Source organism: Equus caballus, chromosome 1 (assembly GCF_041296265.1).
Source record: "Equus caballus isolate H_3958 breed thoroughbred chromosome 1, TB-T2T, whole genome shotgun sequence".
Classification (NCBI taxonomy): Eukaryota; Metazoa; Chordata; class Mammalia; order Perissodactyla; family Equidae; genus Equus; species Equus caballus.
Window position 1 is genome coordinate 194,655,242 of NC_091684.1, and position 23,139 is coordinate 194,678,380.

Consider the following 23,139-nt stretch of genomic DNA (forward strand, 5'->3'; position numbering starts at 1 on the left):
GTATAAATTAGATTTATATCATAAAGATAGTCTCAAATTTTATTTCAAGAGTTTTGAAGTTTTGTCTTTCACACTTTTGTCTCTTCTACTTAAGTCCATAATCCATCTGAAATGGATATGAATGTGTTCATTGACATACTCTTTTCTTGATGGAAAACAATATACAGTTTTTTCTCATATCAATTTTTTGTATATTCTCTATTTCCAGTCTCTCTCTTCTGCCATTGGTCAATATTAAACCATTAAGTTAATAACACAATATTTTAGTGATATGGATTTATAATAGGTCTTGAAATATGATATCATCTTTGTTTTTCTTTTTCAGGAGTCTTGGTTATTTATGGTGATTTGCCCTTTCATCTATTAGAGATTTTGACTATAATAGCAGATCAATTTTTGGAGAATTTTTATTTCCTATTATATAGACTTTTCCTCTTTGTAAACATGAACTAGATCGAGGTCTTCCAAAATTTATTTAGGTCTGCTTTTTGACTTTCTATAAGGTTTTATAATATTTCACATCATTTGTGAAATTTATTCCTTGAAACTTTAACTTTTTTCATGCTAATGTAAATGGCTATGGATGGACCTTGAGGGAATTATGCTAAGTGAGATAAGTCAGACAGACAAAGACAAACACAGCAAGATATCATTTCTATGTGGAATGTAAAAAAGTGAACTCTTGAAAAGACAGTAGAATGGTGGTTCCCAGGGGCTGGAGGTGGGGGAACTGGGGAGATGTTGTTTAAGGGCACAAATTTGCAACTAATAGATAAATAAGTCTGGAGACCTAGTGCACAGCATAGTGGCGATAGTCAACAACACTGTCGTATAAACTTCAAAGTTGCTAAGAGACCAGATCTTAATTATTCTCACTTCAAAAAAGAAATGATAATTATGTGACATGATAGAGGTGTCAGCTAGTGCTACGGTGGTAATCATATTGCAATATATAAATTAGCAAGTCAATGTGTTGTGCACCTTAAACTTATACGATCTTATATGTCAATTATATCTCAATAAAAATACAATAATATAAATGGACTATTACCTTCAATGAGTTGAGAAGACACTATAAGAGTTTGAACTGAGGAGTGACATGGTATGAATTATATTTTGAAGAGATTACTCTGACTGCTCTATGAATAGACAAAGGTGGGAGTGAGCAAAGCTGGATTGAGGAGAACCGTTTAGCAGGCTATTACTATAATCCAGGAAAAGACGATGATGACTTGGCTGGGATTGTAAGAGTAGATGTAGAGAAAAGTAGTAATATTCTGGACATATTTCTAAGTTAGCAACAGCAGGATATGATGGTTGAATACATATGCACCACAGAGAAAGAGAAAAGTCGTGGGGGACTCCAAGTTTTTTAGTTTGAGAAATGGAAGAAGCACAGTTGCCATTTTGGAAAATGGGGAAGACTGCAAGAGAAATAGGTTCAAGTGGTGGGAATATAAGGAGCCCAACTTTGCAAATGTAAGTCTGAGGTCCTCCTAGACATTCAGGCTGACATGTTGGGTAGGCAGTTGGATCTAAGAGTCTGGAGATTAGGAGAGAAGCCTCGGGTGGAGATATAAATGTGGAGGTCATCTATATATAGGATTTTCCCGAGTCCTGAGACTGGATGATATGACAAAGGAACTTAGTGTAAATAAAAAAAAAGATAAGAAATCTACGGACTGAGGCCTATTGCACATCAATGTTTAGAGATGTGGTCATGAGGAGGAACCAGCAAAGGAGATGCATATTAGGATCCCTCTGAGATGTATTCAGAAAAGTAGTCAAATAGGATGCCCTGGAAGCAAGAAGGAAAAAAACGTGTTTCGAATAGAAATGTTTGAGCAAATCCTGATAGATCAAGTAAGATGAAGATTTTATTTGACTTAGTAATGTGGAATCATTGGTGATCTTGACAGTTTTGGTGGAGTGGTGGGATGAAAGCACGACTCCAGAGCACTCAATAGCAAGTTTGGGGAGAGAAATTGCGTCCAGTTCATGTGAACACTTTTTGGCTGGCCTGTGGAGGATGAAAGCACACGTGAAGCACTGATGAGCCCCTAGCCCACTCAGTAGCTTTTCACAGATACACGAGTGAACAGAGACAAGACCGATCAGATCTGCCAAATTGATCCCAGTCCAAACTTCCAATCTTCTGAATGGTGAGCTAAAATTAAAGAAAAGAAGAAACAGACGACAATAAACCCAGGATGATACGAAAAGGGGAACAATCAGGAAACAAAAAAAGAGTTCTTGGATCTTGAAACGAATACAGTAGAAATATATTCAGAGAAGGACTGGAATATAAAATTGAAAGAACCACCAAGTAAGTGGGGAAAAAAGACAATAATAGAGAAAAAATAAATTTGAGATGAGAAAGTTAAGGGATTAAACCAAAAAGTTCAGTTCAAATATGAACATGGATTTCAGAAAAAAAGAAATAGAAAATAGAAAATTGAGGGTAGCAATTGATCAAAGACATAATAAAAAAAAAAAAGTATCTCAGAATTGAAGGGCATGTGTTTTCATATTGAAATGGATCCCAGAAAAAAGAGCACATGATGATCCAATTTTAGAATCCTGGAAATAAAGAAGAGGTCCTGTATTTGTTTTCTAGGGCTGCTGTAACAAAGTGACGTAAAAACCAGTTCTGGAGGCTAGAAGTCCACGACGCAGGTGCTAGACAGCCGGCTGCTGCTGAGGGCAGTGCGGGAAGGAGCTCTGCCAGGCCTCTCTCCTTGCCTTGGAGATGGCCAGCTTCTGTGTCTCTTCACATTGTCTTCCATCTGGGCGTGCTTGTCTCTCTGTCCTAATTTTCCCTTTATAAGGACACCAATCATATTGGATTAGAGCCAACCCTAACGATCTCATCTTAACCTAAGCAATTATATCTATAATAACACTATTTCCAAGTAAGGTCATATTCTGAGGTAGCGGGGGTGAGGACTTCACACATGAATTTTGAGGGTACATCATTCAACCTATAATGAGTCTTAAAATCATTCGGAAAGAAAATGTATATAAAACAGATCACATAGAAGGAGGAAGCTTTAGAATGACTGAACTTCTCATTATACCTTCAAAGTTCTGAGGGAAAATGATTTTCAACCTAGAATTCCATACACAGAAACTACTAATTAAACATAAAGGTGGGCTAAAGACATCTAAGGACCCAATCATGAACTTTGTCTGCCCCCTTCTCAGGAAGTCACTGGTGCACATGCTTAATAAAGACGGGGGGTGTGGTTGGTGGATTTACTGGAAGTTAACGAATATTCAACTTCAGAATCCCTCACTTGCACAGGTCCCTTTAAATGCATGGAAGAGGCCCTTTCAAATATGTTAACATGATCAAATGATTTTGTAAAAGTTTGAAAGAGACATAATTTAGCCACTATTGGTTAAGACAGTCACATTTCCTTGCACAGGTGTGCTAGAACAGTTGCTTGCAGGCATTTCTGGGATCTAGCTAAGGAGAAGCTGTGCTGGAGACACATTATTTTGTGTTTAGGCTCACGTCACTTCCGTGTATAATTAAATTTTTTTCCCTTCTGCAAGTGTAAGAATAGCTTCCAGTAATCTCCTCCCACCACTGTGCCAACTTACCTGGCTTGGTGGCATTACAGTTCAGAGCCAGAGATTTGCTACAGTAAGGATATATCCTTCTGCAGCTAACACCAGAAGGATCTAGGAAGGGAAGGAGATGTCGGATACGAAATTTACAGAGGCCAAAAGTAGTTGGTGGCTAAGTCGACCAACCATCGTGCGTGTGGATTATAAGCGGAGCTCTTAGTTCTCATCAAAGCCCAGAAAAAAGTGGACATTCTCCCCAGTCAGGAATATACTGGATTATACAGAATTCATGATTATAAATGCACCACAAATTTTCATCGTGGAAATTGTTCAAAAGATAGAATTTATCTGAATCCCTGTGTTTTGAGGGCATACACCTGTAGCAGTACCACAAACAGTTCATCTGAGTGTAAAATCAGGTGGCTTTTAACTTAGCATCTTGTCCTGACAAATTTTGGCAGTTCCAGATGAAAGCTGACCCTGCGTGAAACAACTTGAAGCTATAAACGTCAGGCGACAAAAACACTACGTGTTGTCTTGCATATGTGTATATGTATAATGCACACTTATGTAGCTCAATCCAGGCTAGAGGCAGTTTGTAAATGCATTTGAATTTATGGGACAGGAAATGAAAAGTAATGAGCGATTATTTTCAGGAGAAACGAAAAGTTGTAAGACGGTTATAATCATAGGATACCGCTTAGTCACACGGTGAACGGTGTTGAGCTAGTCAGAACAGTGCAAGCTCTCCACATTATGGAGTTAAATATTACATGGAAGGACATCAGGAGGCTGTAGGGACTATGTATGTGCATCTGTGTGCTTGTGTGTCTGCTGGGTGTGAGTGCTTTGTAAGAGAGGTAAATGATCATCTTCCATTTAAGAAATAACCGTCTAAAATTGAAAATGGAAGAAATAGCCTGTAGAAATGTTAAATACCTGAGGAACAGCTAAAAGTGTATTAGGGGTTGCTGTTAAAGAATGAGATTGATGGGTGGGGAAGAGAGGCGTGGGAAAGAGCTGCATTTTCTTATATACTTTGTAGCACTATTTGCCTTTTAGAAACATATTCATTTTTGATAAAACAAAACTTAATTGAAAAATGGAATCAGGTCTGACAGACTTTCATAAAATGAGTCCTACCAGCTTTGTATTACCTTGTCTTTTCTAGATTATTGCTAAATCGATTCACATTTTATTTTTGCCTTATATAATGCTCTTAGGATTACACTTGCAAGGTGAAGGAACATTTACATGAAACTAATTATTTCTCTGAAGAAAACGTAAATCCTTGATAAACCAAATGAGAGTTGAGACAGATCAGCCTGTTTGAACATCATTGCTTAGAGCCAACACTTTTTTTTAAAGGGAGGTAGGGTTTAAATATTTATGAAATCAAGTTTTCTTTACTGTTTTGAAACAGAAATTATTAAAATTTTATTACCTTTGTAGAATTGATTTTTCCTTCCTTTCTGTACCATGTAGGAAACAAATTAGTTTTACATTAATGGATCGGAATACATGAAAAACCAATTGCTCACAAAATATAATTGTATCAAACATCTAGAAATAACACAGAATATTGCAGCTTAGTTTCCTAAGCTTGAATTTATTATATATAATAAAATAAAGATTACAAATGCATGCATTGGGGTTCTAAATGGAGATGCCACGCATTCTCTCAGGTTTTGTTGTAGAAGCAGCATTGATTTGACTCTTGCATCTACATTTCACAAAGAAAGTATCAGAGGAAAAAGCCTGCCTCACAGGCAAGGTTGAAAGTTCAGTTTCATTTTATTCCTTATCTTAATAGCAGGGAGCTGCTACACACTGAAAAATATATGCTTCTGGAAGATTGAACTTGCTACCTCTTGCAGGGTTGTTCATCTTTTCTAAAGGACAGTTATCAACTAAGCAAAAAAGGAGGAAATAGCTATTCTGCTGGGCTTGTGATATTATAAATCTGTGACTGTAGCTAGGAAAATCCAATCATGAGAAGTTAGAGTTTAAAAATTAACAGAAAGGTGACAAAGTGTTTTTGTTGAGAATATAGTTTCAGAGGTGATATATACTGTGGTGAGGTCTTCTAAAATGGCCCCCAATAACCCTTACCTCTTGGTATTCAGGCTTTTGTGAAATCCTCTCTCCTTGAGTGTGCGCTGGACTTGTCGACTTGCTTCTGAATAACAGAATATGGCAGAAGCGAAGGGCTTTGGCTTCCAACATTAGGTTATAACAAGTCTTTGGCTTCTGCGTTGGTGCTCTCTCTCACTCTCTCTTGGATGGCGCAGGTTGGAAGAAGCCATTGCCAGGTTTTGGGCAGCTCTGGAGAGAGTCTCGTGTGAATGCGTGGGGAAGCAGATCTTCTGAAACCTGCCAGCAGCCACCGTGTGAGCTTGTAAGAGTTCCTTCTCTAGTCAAGCCCTGAGATGACTGCACTCCCTGCTGACACCTTAGTTGTGGGCTCTTGAAAAACCTTAATCAGAAGCACCCAGCTAAGCCCCTCCTAGATTCCCAATCCATTGAAAGGGTAAGGTAAATTTTTTTTCAGCTACTGAATTTTGGGATCATATCTTATGGAGCAAAAAGTAACTAACACACAGACCATAATTCAAACCCTGGCCCACCTATCTCCCTAAATCTCGGATGCTACATTGTTAACATGGGATAATATCTATATGTATTTTGTACAGTTTTTGTGGGGATTTAATGGGATAAATCAAACTAATAACAGCATATATAACTGGACATATGGAGTTCTCCAAAAAAGGAGCTATTATTTTTATTATCCATAAAATTTGTGGCAAGATGTCTGGGAATCCTTTAGTCCGTTCTTCTGCTCTTAGACTAGAACACATCTTATCTTCTCAAAAGATCAGTAAAACATAATCCAACATATAATTTGCCTTTAATATTTCTTCTAGGCCAATTGCAATCCTCTCTGCTTTTCCATAGCCAAAGGCTACTGTTCTTGGCCTGAGACTCAGTCTTGTCCAACCGCTCAACCAACTCTGATCAAAGCAGACCATACAGATGTCAGCCATCTCACAGTCTCCAACCAGATTGGTTTAGAGTTAATACTAGAGTCCTAATCCCAGGACAAGATTAAGTTGGGGGCTTGAAGAGTAATAGCTTTTTAGACTGCAGAGTTGTCGCCATCTCTTGCTGGCTTTCCCCCTCAGCTATGACTTCCTGATTTGTGCAATGTGACCGGGCACCTGGTGTGGTGGCTCTACATCTGTTTGACCCCCTAGATCAGCCATGCATTCCTCCCTTATTCCTGACACCACCGTGATTCTTAAATGTTTATCTTCTGCAGATGCTAATGAGCTCTCAGTTGGCCTATTTGGATTATGCCAGCTCTTTGTTCAGGGGAATTTGATAGCCCCTTGATGGGGATGAGTTCTGTTACTGTTTCCTCAGAATAACAACTCTGGATCCATACATGTCTTTTCTTCCTCTTCCTCTCTATATCCTATTTATCAACACTATCCTTGCTAAACCTTAATTCTATCTTTATCACAAGATTGACAGCCCTACATTTTCACAAAAGCAGTCATTTACCAAAGTTTTATATGTGAGATACTGTGCAGAGAAAACATGGCCCGGCAATGAGGATAAAGTATACCTTCTCAGTAAAAGTGAATTTATATCTCCAAAGATTGATTTCATTAAAGCACCTTTTATCCTACACACACACAAAAACAGTTCACTCAGTACAATCAGTTTCTGGCAACTCTAACTTAAACTATTGCACTAAAGAAGGTATACTTGTAAAAAAAGATGACGACTATTTGTGTCTATATAAAATGCTGTGGAATTGATATAAACTGTTATATTCTTTGTAAAGAACATCTTGACCTTTAGAAAATGAAAGATTTTTCCCTCCTAATTTAACTAAGAACGAAAGAGTCATTTTACAATGCTTCAAGAATAATAAACCCATTGCTATAAATCCAGCAGGTTGGGAGGCGCGGAAGAGGTGATGGATTGTTGCTAATATAAAGTAAAATGTGAGAACAGTTTCATGATAAAAATTATTATACAAAATCACAATCATTCTGCTCACGTTTTTAAGGAAGTTAATCATCCCAAAGCTAGAATGATCAACTTATACAGTATTAGATTAATTTGTTTAGATAAATATCCTCACTCCAGAGACCTAGCACATTTTAGGAATGATGAGTCAGAGTATGATGAAATCATCAGTCTGCACCGACATTCTACATTCTCGTTTTTTTCAGTAAGAATGAGGTTATAAATTACACATAGTGACAATGAGGTGGGATAAATTCTAATGTGTAAATCCTGGTGTAAATATCTCTGCTATAATGCCATGCTAGCATATTTCACTTCTAAATCCAATTTGTAAAGCCTCTGATTAATACTGTGATGAACCCTCACTTGAGAGGAAGCTTAAAAGTCTTTGTAACTACTAATGTTTAAACTGCATATGAGTTATATAGAAGATTACTTTGATCTTAGCATTTAACGGATGTTCATCTCCTCTTAAAGTTATTTCCTTTTTATTTTCCATGCTAAAATTGTCACCTTTGTTGTTTCTTCAAAAAGCATCATCCGGGAATTATGCTCAATAATAACAGCAGAACACAATTACCTAAAAGTGCTTTTCTTCCCCTGAGATACACAACAGAGCAGGAGAAGAGACAGTGAAGGAACACACCCGACAACAGGGATATTTCTACACCTACACCCTGTAGGTGATCAAGAGTCTGCTTAAATACCATCATTTAGATAGTTCTCAATCCTATTATCTGTGTATTGGTCCTCTTACAAACTATCAACTACAGAAAGATAATAACCTGCAGTGCATTTTTCCAAATCCAGGGGCAAGAAGTGTTTTGTGGTGAAAAGTCTTCAGAAGTGCTGTGCATGTCCCCTTGTTAGAGTTCATAGTTCATATTAGCGTATTAAGACCCTGTGAAGGACTTTGTTAAAGAACCTCATTTAACTCCGTATAATGCAGCGTTTTCTAAATTTAAGTAAGACCTCCTGTCTCTCTTTTTCACTGTACGCCCATCATCTTCTCAAAAACTTGTGCAGGGAAGACAAAAACCTGTGTGGTAGGAATTATTATCTTCATCTTACAGATAAGGAAATTGGGTTAAAATAATAACAGTTTCATCCAAAGACGGCTTCTAAGTTGTAACACTGCAATTTAAATATGGATCAACTGACTTACCATTCAGATTTTCCTTTTACACAAATTTGTCCTCTAAAATTGACTCAAAGGTATGTAAAGTTTGCTTTATGTTTTTTTTTTTTTAAATCCTAAATGTCAAGGTATTTCTGCAGAAAAACTAAATATTAGACTTGCATCCTAATGAGTGTTGCCACTGACGGCTGTGTGCCTATGTGTGAACTTCTTGGGTGGAAGGTGTCGAGACTAAAGAAGGCTGTCGGAGGGCTGGCGGGGCAGAATGTGGACATTACCACAACCCCTCTACCTACCTTCAGATACAAAATTTAGGGGAAAAAAAAGGGATTGAGTTGGTGTGGCTATGAGACAGTTTCCTGTTTCCTAGAAAAGTACTCTTGGAAGAGGGAACATCAACAGTGAATGACAGTGAAAAGAACCCTAGGATTCATGGGACCTGGACTCTAGTCCTGGCTCCATTACCTGCATTCTGTGCAGGTTTAAGTGGCTTATAGTTTTGGATCTCCAGTTTCTGCATCTGTAGAATGGGGATAACACCAGACTTGTCCAACTTTCTTCTTAGAATTAAGTAAATTATACTCATGAGTAGTTGGTAAACCACTAAGTACATTACAAAATATATTAGAAAGAGCAAACATTTAAAAACTATTGGTTGGTGTGCATTAACAAGACTGGCCGCAACATCATGGACTGTATATGCCCTATCAGATATTTTACCATATAGGGTGACTAAGACACATGCTATGATGTGTACTAATCCATGTAACAAGCCGTTCTAGTGAATCTCTCCTGAAAAACATTGATTCATGTAATCTTTAGCATGAGTCACTGGCTATAGAGAAGATACAGCCATTCTCTTTACAGATAAGCAAAGTGACATAAAAAAGAGGCTCTCTCCTTGTCTGCATGAAACAAATACTTGACAAAGCTGTGGTTGGACAGTAGGTCTTCCAAAAGACAGACAGCCAAGCTTCCCTTTCTACACTGCATATGCTTCATAAAACATGATTTCTAAATGTTAGCATTTAAAAAGTCTTTCATTGTCGTTGGCATATCTATGTTGATGTATGTCCCTGATATTTTGAGATAGGTGGGGAAAGATGGGATGAATTGTGCTGTTTCTTGGTCAGTACCATCTGGGCAGGACCAGTGGAACTTTTGGCCATCTGGCATGTGACATGTTTACTTCATCTGTGAACTTATAGAAATCCAAAATAGGATGTGGCAGGACAATCCCTTCTCAAGGGATAATTTATGCAAAAGATGAACAAATAGGAGAGACATTCTTTAGTTTTATAAAGAATATCCCTTTATATTTGTCATAAAAAATCAGGGCATGCTAGCTGAGAATAGAGATAACCTCCTAGTGCCCCCAAATGAGAAAGTTTTAACTGGGTGTCATCATTGTCAATCATTTTGTCTAAAAAGGGAAGCTTTTCACCTCTCAGTGGCAAAGCGGTGGCCAGATTCTCTCCGTAGATGAGCATCTTTTCTGTTCCCTTACTGAAATCAGGGTAGGGTTGAACTGAATGTCTTCTGTAAATTTTAGAAACAGCAAGAAAAAAACTTATGGCTAAGAATCCATATAGGCAATGTAAAATTACTACTTCTGATTAGAGAATAAAGCAGGTTTACTGAAAAACGTTTTCTGATTTACACCTATTTCTTAAAGTCCATGCATTCCTCCATCTCACAAATATGTACTGAAGCCCCATTATACTCCAGGCACCCTCCCCCCAAGTCTCTGAGAACACGTCAGCAAACAAAACAGAAATTCTTTCCCTCCAGAGTTCACATTCTACTATTTCATTCTTTGACTTCCAGAAGAACCAATTCATTGATTTGTGAATGATTACATAGACGAGTTTCCTCTGACCTTTCATTTAAAAGTCCTCCTAAAACAAGGGCTTTGTGTAAACACTTGGTGTAACCCTGTTGTATTCCTCTCTAAACCTGAATTGTAACCTGTGACTGTGGCAGAACCACTAAAACTTTTAGTTGCAGAGACAGAGATTGTGTATCCTTAGAAGCACAACAGTTATATACCAAGAAGTAAAAAGATGCAGAACTGTGTCTATCTATGTACATCTCTATCTATATTTATAACTAGATGGATAGACAGGTATAGATAGGTATGGATATAGGCAGAAGTACAAATATAGGTCTAGAGATAGAGATATCAATTATCTTGCCAGAAAGATAATAAGACTACTAACATAATCTATTTTATTCAATAGATGTTTCCCCAATGTATACAAGGCATTATTCAAAACACTGTGATGGTTTAGTTAAATAAGAATATTCCGACCTTAAGAAATGTAGAGTCTAGTAGATGTGATCAGGCTTATATAGTGAGTAAAGGGCGGGGGCAAGGTGTAATGTAATAAACGCTGTCGAAATTCCAGAGTTGAGACGAGCCCAGGGGATGAAGGGATTATTGATTCTGGTTCAAGGGACTGGGAAAGGCTTAAATAATTGAGCAGGCTATTTGAGCTTAAAATATCCAAACACTTCAGTCTAACACTATTTTATTAGATCTTTACCAGAAGGATCTAAAGTCCTTGAAAGAACTTAGCTCTAATTAAATATACCCAAATCCAGTTTCAGATTCTTTCACGGAGCCTTGATGTTGAACGTGAATGTTCAGTTGAAGGTAACTTTCAGTTCACCTTCTGAAGTCAGTACAAAAAGAAACGAGGTTTTCTCTAATGGTTAGTGACTTCTCTGTCTGACTCTGAGACGTTCAAAGGTTGCAGGTAATCAGTAGTCCCACAGTTTTTGTTTTGTCTTATTTCTTTAATGAATCAGCGTAATCGTGGAAAAAAGAGTAAGGTAATTTTAAGAAGGATATGGAGAAAGAAAAGTACATATCTACGCCTGAAAAAATTTATTTTTTCCCGGTGCATCGTGAAAGGAGAGTGGAAGGAGGCGCTTATGTTCATCCTCCCCAGTGGAGTGCTGACCAGCCAAGTTCAGTGGTCCTTTCACATGCAGGGGACCATCAAGCTAGTTGTTCACGTTTCAGTTTTCTAGGTACGAATAACATGACATATGGCTACTAAGTCATCACTACTCTCCACCGTTTCCTTTTTTTTTCTGGAGCAGGTGTCCTTTTCAGGCTTATCTTCTCTGATGTTCACACATGGCCAGATTGAGGTTATATATTTTTGGTAAGAATATCGCAGAAGAGATGTGTCCTCCTCTGTACATCATGTCAGGAGTACAAATGTTAGATGTCATACCGGTGAGGTTAACTTTGATCACTTGTTCGATGTGGTATGTGCCAGGTTTATAAACTGTGAAGTTTCTGTGTTTGCACTCTGTGTTGGTGAGTATCTTGGGGAAGAGACTTGGGCACCATACAAATATCCTACATCCTATTTCTACTCAAAGGTTTGCATAATAATTTTAGCATTAAATCTTGCCAGCAATAATTATTACTGTGGAGTCCTAATGGGAATTTTTTAGTTTTCTTCATTTCTCATGCATTTATTAGTTGGATTTATTTTATGAGGAAGAGCTGTCCCTTCTCTCACATTTATTTATTTCTGCCATTAATATGAGTTGGACTCATGGATGCCTATATTATTCCATGAGTCATAATCTAGTGCTATCATTTTTTGTTACTCAAGTTTTCTCTTTTGGTCACTGGAGCTCTTCATGTAGTCTTCTGCGCCTTTTCAATGTGTCCCGGTCTTTTTACAAGCACTGCCTTATGTTTGAAACCACAAGATGCTCTGGACTTATTTTGCAAAATATTTTCCCTTCCGTAGACCTGGAATCAAACACTTCTCCAAGAATCTTAAGTTCTTTTTATTGGAGATAACTATTTAAACACTCAGCTCTGAATAATTAGTGTGCTCATTGCTGCTGGGGCGTCATTGCTTCTAGGACCTCTCCGCAGACTAAGCTTAGATTAAGCACGCGTGCATGGAAACACATTTGTATTTATTTCTGCTCCTAAATATTTGCATATATATTAAAACCATGAGTTCATAATGGTACTTCCACTTACGATTCAACGCCCCAGGTGTCATTCTAGCCTTTTCCTTTCAGTGTTTGCAATGTTTTTTCTCTGACATTGAAAACCAGGCTTTCATTATCTGCAATATATTTACTTATTTTTTCAGCTCTATTATATACATAAATTAATTTCAGAATTCCTAACTCATATGTCTTTGAGAAACAAACTTACTAACTAGAGTACCTTACTTGTCCATGTTCTTTTTGTCTTTGGCCTTACAATATCCAGTCAAAGTACTGTTTTCCAAAGTAATTAAAGTTAGTTTTTCTCTTTCCTACTCTCCACGTTGTGGCTGTGTTACTCATTTGTAATACAATTCAGTTCATACATCACAGTTTGTATTAGATTGTGGATTCCTCTCACATGCTGCTGGTGTTGTTTTTCTAATTTGCACAGTGAAATTCACTCTTGTGTTGTACAGCTTCATGGGTTTTGGCAGATGTGTGGAGTCATGTATCCACCAGCATAGTCATGGTACAAGACAGTCCCCTTGTGGTCTCCCCAAGATTCCCTTGCAGTTAACTACTCCCTTTCCCCTCAATCTTGGCAACTACTGATCTGGTTTGTGTCTCTAAAGTTTTACCTTCTCCAGAAATGTCATATAAATAGAAGCATGCAATATATAGACCATTGATTTTCGATGAGAGGCAATTTTGTTTCCAAGGGGACATTTGGCAATGTCTGGAGACATTTTTGGTTGTTAAGACTGGAGGGGGCTGGTGTGCCTGGCCTCTAGTGAATAGAGGTCAGGGATGCTGCTAAATATTCTCCAAGAATTCCCCAGCCTAATAAGTCAGTAGCGCCCAAACTGAGAAACCCTGGGGCAGAGTTTGGGATCTGGCTTCTTTCACTTAGCAAAATGTGTTTAAGATTCACTCACGTTGAGTGAATCAACAGTTGGTTCCTTTTCCTTTCTGATTAGTATTACATTGCGAGGAAGATTTCACACCGGTTGTTTATCCGTTCACATGGGAAGGACATCCTTGTTGTTACCAGTTTTTGGTAATTATGGATAAAACTGTCAGAAACACTTACATACAGCTTTTGTGTGGACCAAAGTTTCATTTCTCTTTGTCAAAAGTATGATTTTTATTGTTTCTTCCAGTCTGTGTCTTGTCCTTTCAATATCATAACACTTTCTTTAGCAGAGCAAAATATTTTAATTTTTATAAAGTCCAACTTTTCTGGATTTTATTTTGCATTTATTTTTAGTTTAAGCATTCTGTAACAGTTTAAATCTTATTCTATTTTTACAGTGATTCCAGTCATCCGTTTCTTATATCTGTTGACTTCTTCTTCATGATAATTTATCATCCTCTGTGATCTGTAATTTTGAAAATCAGTGCATCATCAAGATTTTTTCCTTTTTCTTTATTCTCATGTCTGTACCCTGGATTATGGAGATGCTCTACAGAGCAATTTTCTGTTTGCCTCTGAGGGAACTCTGAAGAGAGTATAAATTTAGACAGTAGCCTAGGATTTTTATTAGTCATAGGTGAGTTTTGCTTCTTTTTGTATTCACACTCCTTGCTGCTTCCACGGGCTTCTTTAGCTTTCCTCAGTCAGTTAGTAATTTTTCTAGGCCAGTTCTCACTGACAAAAATCTTTTGAGGCTACCGGTTTTACAGAGGGCAATGCATCCCATAATTCCTAGATTTCAACTCCTTTCTCAGACTCAAGCTCCAGCCTTATGATCTACAGAATGATCTGATATGCTTGTTGTCTAGCACGAGCTTAAACTTTACATGCTGGCTTGTTGGAAATTGTACCAGACTCAGTTTATATACCTCCCCCAATTCAGTTGACTATATTTTTCTGCTCAACTGCAATGATGACCTTCTAGGAAAGTCATCTCACAAGAGGTCCATGGTTGCTAGTGATATTTATGGCAGCATCACAATTACCAGGTTTCACTTGTGCTTAATTGGGAAATTAATGAATGCTGCCCTTGATCGGTATGGGAGGAAATATTCATTGCAAACATTGGGATGAAAGGTGGCTGCTTTATTCCCTAGAGTATACAGGCAAAGGACTTTTTATAGTGTGTCCAGCATTTGTGAGTGTCTATATCAGGCAAGACAGCCCTTCCATAGCAGCTTAGTTTACCATATTAATTAACTATCTAAGAACGCGCAGATGATCTATGAGATCATTGATTCAGCATTTTCCAGGGATCAGTGTCAAAACGACTGATCTAAATACTTTGCAAAAGAAACCTTTGAAAATAGGAAGAGAGGGTGCTGGCAAACTTGGGCTCTGAAATGAAGCCACCCAAGCTTGAATCCCACCCCTATTGCTCAACATTGTGTGACTTGAATTATTTGAACCATTTCATGCTAGTTTTCCTACTCTTTTGGAGGATTAAATGAAAAAATATGCATAAAATATCAATTAATATTGGCTATTATTTCACCCCTCACCAATCTCATTCTCTCTCTCCGTATACATATAGATGTGTGTATATATATATGTATGTGTGTGTATATTTTTATATGTATATGTACATACATACTTATATAACAATATTTTTATATATTACATATCATTAGATCCATATCCACATATATCCTTAACATCAACAAGATCACTTAAAAATACTCTTAATACACTGCACAAGACGTTTGAGCTAACATGTAATAACGAGGAGGTCTCTAACTACCTCATCATCAGTCTCCAACTTCATTTTTTTCTCAGCAATGTTTGTTTCCCTTTCTAGGCTGCCCGTCATTCTCTGTGACAGACAAACTGATACAGGGCGTCTGAAGAGTTTTCACACGTGGCCTGTTGTCTGCTTAGATCACTGACACCAGACTGCTTCTTCCTCCTCCAAAGGTTCTTTACTATGGTGGAGTTTTCACTGGAAGTGAAGGTGATAAAGACAAACCTATACACAGATAATGTAAAATACACATCAAATGTTTAAGCCTGATTTGGTGAAAGAATCATTAGAACAGGAGCCAAGCTTTCCGATTCATTATGCAAGACCTGTCTCTCACACCTTTTGTGACCTTTGGGAAATCACCTAACTTACCACTTGTCTTACAAACATAAGGAGTTGGTGTTTAAGATAAATGAGAGTTCTCTTGATATATGCTTAAGCATTAATATTTTGAGGAGTAAAATGTTATATTTTTATTTTGTCATATAAAAATATTAAAATTTTCAGGCAATAACATAGGAAACGTATAAACTTTCTCTAAAAATTAATAAATAGTAGTTTTTGCTTCAAAGTAAAAATATTATAGAATAAATAGCCCTTTTCCCTTCTCAATTACGTCATTTTCTCCCTTAAAAAATCAATTTCATGGGGCTGGCCCCGTGGCCGAGTGGTTAAGTTCGCGCGCTCCGCTGCAGGCGGCCCAGTGTTTCGTTAGTTCGAATCCTGGGCGCGGACATGGCACTGCTCATCAGACCACGCTGAGGCAGCGTCCCACATGTCACAACTAGAAGAACCCACAACGAAGAATACACAACTATGTACTGGGGGGCTTTGGGGAGAAAAAGGAAAAAATAAAAAAATCTTTAAAAAAAAAAAATCAATTTCATGATTTTTAACTTAGATACTCCTACAGAGATATCTAAAAGAAATATATTGTTTCACTTTTTATGTTTTTTAAAAATATGTATACCACATCTGTCATTTTATAATGTGCTTTTCACTCAACGTTAAAATTTTGAAATATATGTTGGCATATACACTAATTAGTTTTCACTAATAATCTTCTATGAATAGGCCATAATTTATATATCTCTTCATCAATTAATGGAAATAAATACTGTTTTTACTTTTTTAGAATTACACAGAATTCATCAATAAGCACGCTTTTGGCAAAATGCCTAATGTGACTTATATTTAGCAGTGCTATTAAAAGAAATGAAAGTAAAATGATATCTAATGAGAGAGAAACCTGCATCATCTCCAGAAATCGTCTCTATATTGAATACAGCAAATTCAACTCCTCCACATTGTGGGTAGAACAGTGTCACCTTCTCTCTTCTGCCAGATCTTCAAAAATACGTTAAAAGTTTTCAAACATCATAAATCTACTTTGATCGATGCCTAACAACTCTACCAGATCTCTGGTAGACACTAATTTATTGTCGCTTTTTAGTTGTGCTTCCAAGTGAACTCTTTAATTCATCAACTTTTATTGAATATCTACTGTATGCTTTTACTGATAACATAAAAGAATATAGTACAGATGTCCTTAAGATGTATAGATCCTTCGAGAACAGAATACATGCTACATGATATCCAAATGCAGAGGAAGAAGAGACAACTGCAGATGGCATAGCTATAGAAATGTTTATTGAGAAAATGATTTGAGTCACAGCTTGACATTTGGTTAAGAGAAGCAAAGAAGAATAGAGTTGCGCAATACATCTGGGGACATTGAAAACCCAAATCTATAGACTGCAAGGTGGACTGTGCGTAGAAGAAGTCAGAACAGAGTTTTTAGGAAGTGGAGCAGAGGGAGACATACAGGCTAGACCATTATGCAAAGCCAAGAATCCTGGGCTTTAAGTTTTAGTGACAGGGAATGTCTTGGAGAAAAGAGCATGTGAAGAAGAAAATGGTATAATGTAATTAGTGTTATAGTGGTGTATTTGATAGATTATGATGATGTTGGATCCTAGATAGGTTTCTATACAATGATTTTATACTTTTTGTGTTCTATTAAGTTTGAATTCAGTTGACGTTAACTATACGTAAACATGTATATTAATTTAATTTTGAATCAAATGATATCTCTGAAATTTAGAAATACTGATTTTTGCTAGTTTAGATAATCTTAATGAATCATTTGGATATGAATTTCTAAAATTTTCCATTTTTTTCAATAACCAAATATTTAGCATTCCAAACACACTTTTTAGCTAGTATCAGAATCGTAATAGCAAACAATACTGGAGGGTATTAAAGAGCCTAAGTACATGAATTGATCAAGTTGGTAGAGGTGAAGTTTCTTTTTTCTTTTTTGCTGATATTTACACTTTTAAACCTTTTGGGGAGATTTTAATTAAAATTTGTGTTGAGAATCCCATGAGTTTTCTCACGTCAGAGTTTTGAGCGAGTACATTTAGATGTAATGAACCCAATTGTTCACAGAAAAGTCTTTCCCTGTCATACTGATGGCTTTTAACACTTTAAGGAAATAAACCCTGGCATATGGTTCATAACACAATGTAAGATTTTTGAAATCATTTTAGAAATCCATGGCTCTTGCTCATTCCACAAGGTAAGGCTGCAGAAGGGAAGAGATGTTGATTTGCTCTCCCCTTTATATACGTGACTAGCATAGCAAGTGCTGGATGAACTTCATGTCAATTCCGATGTCTAAAAGAGTTGGGAGCTTCATTCTTTTCCCCATAACATTCCTAAGAAAGAAAAATACCTGTTACTATAATTTGGAAATCTATAGTGTGTATGGAAAAGAAGCATGATTTTTGGATGAATTAAAAAGTAAACCATAAAAGTGGGGAAGTCATGTTACCAGCCTTCAGTATCTCCAGAACTTAAGCAGAATACACAGAAATAGCACCCATAAAAGAGATGAGTCTCATAGGCTGACTAATTCAGTGGTTTTTTTTTTTTTTTTTGATGAGGAAGATTGGCCCTGAGCTAACATCTGTAACCAATCTTCCTCCTTTTGCTTGAGGAAGAGTGGCCCTGGGCTAACATCTGTGCCAATCTTCTTCTATTTTGCACATGGGATGCAACCACAGTACGGCTTGATGAGAGGTGTGTAGGTCCGTGCCCAGGATCTGAACCCACGAACCCCAGGTCACTGAAGTAGAGAAGGCAAACTCAACTACTATGCCACCAGACTGGACCCCCAACTCAGTTTTAAAGCTGAAAGTCCCATGTCTCAGAAACTCCTTCATTCTTAAGCAAAGTGAGACAATTAGTTGTCCTAGAATTGTTGGCAAAAAACAGTATGTTATACATGAAACAAAGTTTAAATGTGAAAACAGAAAATATAAACCATCTTTTTATTTTAAAACTCTTAGAAAGCACTGTATCAATATCATTCAGTTGTAATGGTTAATGTTTCTATGGATTAAGAGAACTCTTATCAGAATGGGGAGTTAAGGTGATTTTGAAGTTCCATTGTAAGAAAATGATATAGTAGTTGAATATTTAATAGGTCCTCAAGTGAGATTTGTAGCTTTTGTTTCTTTATATCCATGTTATACTTAACAATAAGTGATTGTAAAACATTTTCGATTGACAGAAAATAGAGATATTATGAGAGTAGACCTAACATTAAGTTGGACATCAAGGCCCCTGGCAAATAAGCACATTTTCCATAAGATAGCACTGGGGGACAAGCTTCGCTGAAAGACCATGTTGCCAGATGACTTTTCTCACATTTTCATGAACAATACTTAGGATGTAGGAAGGCAAATATTTAATAAATTTCTTCTTATTTCCCTCACTTTTTACAAGACAATCAATAAAACAGAGGAAGAAATATTTTTGTCCAAAAGACACCCTAAGAAAAGATTAAGAGTCTTAGGAAAGACTTGTGAAGATTTCCTAAAAGATTCTTCTGATTTGACTTAGGTGAAGAAATTGTCTAAAAATGCTTTTGTACCAATAGAGAGAGATTTTCTGATGATTTCGGGTCAGCAGTTTCCAACAGAATTGTTTTAAATCTAGAAAGGATGTGGATGAGAGCCCACGATTCTAATGAAATGCAAATTCTACTCAGTGGTTTAAGCCATATTCCAACTACCATAACACTATTTGAAAATGTTATTACTTAAGTCAAAATTAGAAGGGCATTAAAAAAAAATCAATATCCTTCTACACTGAAACATAACAAATACTTTATTTCCTAGAATTGCATCCTTTTCTCAATTAACATTCTTCTCAATACACAGCATGCAGACTAAACCATGCTGCTAGCCTTTAGCTTTTGATTCATTCCCAAATCATTCTCAATGACTTCAGGATTGATTTTCTTACCCCATTTCTGCCAACCCTGATTTACACGAGACATCTGCCAGATTTCACTGCAACAATAGGTTTCTCTCCTTCTAGCTCCCCCTCCAGTTAACATCACATTAAATGGTAAGGCTAAGCTCTCTAAAATTTATCACTCAGGGTCTGCAAAACACATTGTGGGGCTTTTCTTCCCTCCAGAAAATTTAAGACTTTTCCTTACCTCCGTCTGAATTCTCCTTACTTTTCAACACAAGATCTCCAATCCAAGGTTACTCTCATATCTTCCCAATTCTTTCACTTTATTTTATTTTATTCCTATCTACACAATACAAGCATGTTAATGTACTGCTCAAACTCTAAGGTATTCTCTCCATCTGTATTTACACTCGTAGATAAGTTCCTTCACTTAAAATTTATAATTGTTCTCAGAGACACCTGATTATTATTCTCCAGTTGTTCAATGTGTATAATCTGGTCCCCCAAACTAGCATTTATACACTTTAAATAAGTAAAGCTAGGTCTTATACTTTTCTTGTCAACGTTTGCATAGCTAGAATATTGCTAGACATATCTTCAAGTCAGTAGTACACTTACTGATTTATTGACTGAAATATGAAGTTTGTTTTTCTTTTGGTGAGGAAGATTGACCTTGAGCTAACAGCTGTGCCAATCTTCCTCTATTTTGTATGTCGAATGCCGCCACAGCATGGCTGACTGAGCTGTGTGTATGTCCACGCCCAGAATCCGAACCCATGAACCCCGGGCTGCCAAAGCTAAGTGCAGGAATTCAACAACTACGCCACCCGGCTGGCCTCAGAAGCTGTTTTTAACCACAACGAGAGTATGAAGTTCCGAGCAAACGTGACTTTTCTATTAGAGCCACTAAAGGATACCAAAGTGTAGATTTAGAGCTGAGACAAGATGCTAAGTGCTCACACTTATTGGTTATCACTGGTGGCTTTAGGATTAATGTTGTTTCCTGGATTTGTGTATGTTGCTTTTCTTTCTGTGGCTTCGGAAAGAGTCACTCTACACATCTGTCTTCTAAGTTTGGACATGGCAGGTCATAGTTTTTAAAAATAGAGCTATAAAGAGTCTCAGGAATCAAATAGTCCAGTATAATACAGTGTTCAGAATTCTCAAGTTAAAGAAAAAAGATAAAATTGGGTACATAACGATTTAAAAAACTATGTCAACAAAAATTTTTAAAATATTAAAAAATCAAAAGACAACAAAAAATTGAAAAAAATCACATTTAGTGTACATAAAAAATATGTAAAGTACTCTTTAATTAAGAAAAAGTTAACTCAATGGAAAATTGGGAAAAGGAAGTATAGTAGCATTTCATAAATATATATTATTATTAAAGGGGACTAATTATGAAAATAAATGTTGAAAAGAATATAATAAATATTTTTGTGGTACTAAGGAAAACATGCCTCCATTTATTAAACATATGTGTATATCTATGAGCATGTGTGTGTATGTGAGCATGTGCAAACAGAACGTTTCTGAGAAGACGTGGGAAAATATCATCCCTCATCTACCCTGGGAATTAGAACCAGATGCCCAGGGTAGGAGGGAGGTTAACTTTCCAGCATCTATCTATTTGTAATCTTTGTAATTTTCATCATACAAATGTATTATTTTATAAGTATAAACTAAGTTAACTAACCAATTATGTATCTATACACTATGTATCTATATATAAATTAGGTAGTATATAAATTATGTATCTATAAACTAGTTGTGTATCATATTTCTATCTATTATGTACATTATATTATATATTGGATGTTATGTATGTATGTATGTGTGAATGTGTGTATGTATGTATATGTCTATTATTGGATGTTATATGTGTATGCATGTGCGTGTATATTTTAGAACGTGTATATTTTAGAATGTACAACATATATACAGTATATATATATATACACACACATATACTATCTCTCTAATTATATATATACAGCATGAAAGAACAAACAAAATATAGGAAGGTCTATAAAAAGGAAAAATAGGAAACAGTCGGGTGGCGCGGTAGTTGAGTTTGCATGTTCTGCTTCTGCGGCCCACGGGTTCACCAGTTCGGATACTGGGCGCAGACCTACTCATCACTCCTCAAGCCACGCTGTGGAGGCTCCCACATATAAAGTAGAGGAAGGTGGGCACAGATGTTAGCTCAGGGCCATCTTCCTCAGCAAAAAGAGGAAGATTGGCAGCAGATGTTATCTCAGGTCTAATCGTCCTCAAAAAAGAAAAAAATTCTTACAAATGGAAGAACATCTAGACTATGTAATCCCAATTCTAACTCAAGCAATAAAAAAAGGATTGAAGAGGTTTTGACTTGTCCATGTTCATTCTGATAGTATATCAAAACTGGAACTGAGACTAGAATGTATATATCATACATAAGTCTAGGGTTATTTTCATATTTTTCTCTATAAATAAATTCATATTTTTATTTGTATAATGTGACTTCATATTTTCATTCTTACACTCCCTTTTGTAAGCTCTATTGTTTCAACAAAATTTTTCCATTTGCTATTTTTCTTAAATATTTCCAATTGATTCCATTGTATGTCTAATTAAATTGAGTTTTTAAATTTTTATTTCTCATCAATTTTTCGTGTTCTTTACCTTCCACCAGAGTGAAGTTGTAAGGTACTTTTTTCCTTTGGTTTCGTTCTGCTTTGCTAAAGTCTGCAGTCAGCAAGATAACTTTAACTTTGCATTTTTATAACTTTTATCAAGTATTCTTCCCAGGTGGATTTCCACTATGGGTGATTTTTATTGACACTAATGTGAATTATTACATTGAAAATTTGCATGCGAAATATCAGAAATGCCATTTTCTAGGATTCCCTCTGGAAAAATGTTAAAGGTGGCACAGCCATTTCTATGATATCAGTTTGCTTATATGGAAATTGCATCAGAGGTTTCAACTGACTTATAAATTCTAAAAACTTATTGAGGGAACCTAGGATAGATTTTATGGAAATAAATGAGTAAATGTGAAAAATATTTGTAAGAAGGCTTTGGAATGCCAAACCTATATCATGAACATTTTAATAGTACTGAGGTAGTTATTGTTCAAGTTTTAGGAATGTAGATATAGGTGTGGCAGAGTAAAGATGGTTACAAATTTTTTGTTTTTCCTCCTTTTAAGAGGGGAAGACTAATTCCCTTTCTTTCACCTCTAGAATGGTCTTAGTCAGTTGTTTGACCCACAGGAGGCTGCGGACTTCCAGGGTTCTGGGACTTGCAAGGTTAGGTCATTAGAGTCTTATAGCCTCCACACTGACCTCTTGGGAGGTTTGCTTGAGGTGGACAGAAGAAGGAAACCACCACTAAGTAAGAAGCTGCCTACCCTGAGACTACTACGCCACGAAGAAGCCCATGCTGTGA